Genomic DNA, 594 nt, shown 5'->3' on the forward strand with positions numbered 1-594 from the left:
AAAAAAAAAAAACCTTAATATTTCAATTTATTATAAAGGCATAAATGAGAAAATACACATGTGTGTGTAATCAGCTTAGGACTGGCAGTGGTTATGGTTTATTTTTCTCCTTCTCCTCCTGGGCTCAGCCTCATGCTAGTCCATTTTTGACTCTAGTTTTAGGAGAACGTGATTCCTCCTTTCTTCCTGATGTCTGGCCCTGTCCTTCTCCGTCTTGGTGTAGCGCACACCTCTGTAACAAATGCCCAACAGTCAGGCGACACTCATTGTCTCTGTTAGTGCTTCCCAAAGTGAGGGACATAGTAGCCTTCGTATTATTATGTTTTTTTCTCTTTAGATACAGGACCTCATCTTGTTGATCAGGTTGGAGTACAGTGGCTTTTCATAGGTACAATCATTGAAAAATATAGCCTCAAGCCTCTGGACTCTAGCGATCCTCCTGTCTCACCCTCCCTTGCAGCTGGATATATAGGCACATGCCTGGTGGCCTTGGTCTTATTTTAATAAAAATTCAAGATTGCAAGCATTTAAATATGAGTGTCACTTTTCAAGGTAGGTCAACTGATGAACTACATAATTTTTTTTTTTTTTTGA

General features: G+C 39.6%; 1 protein-coding gene across 2 annotated transcripts in view; it reads right to left on the reverse strand.

Annotated features, from left to right (window-relative positions):
• Window positions 1-594, reverse strand: part of KHDRBS2 (KH RNA binding domain containing, signal transduction associated 2) — a 540,650-nt gene that overhangs the window by 17,342 nt on the left and 522,714 nt on the right. The gene's annotated exons all lie outside the window — the stretch shown is intronic.

Source organism: Otolemur garnettii, unplaced genomic scaffold (assembly GCF_000181295.1).
Source record: "Otolemur garnettii isolate 467f Iridium unplaced genomic scaffold, OtoGar3 scaffold00035, whole genome shotgun sequence".
Lineage (NCBI taxonomy): Eukaryota > Metazoa > Chordata > Mammalia > Primates > Galagidae > Otolemur > Otolemur garnettii.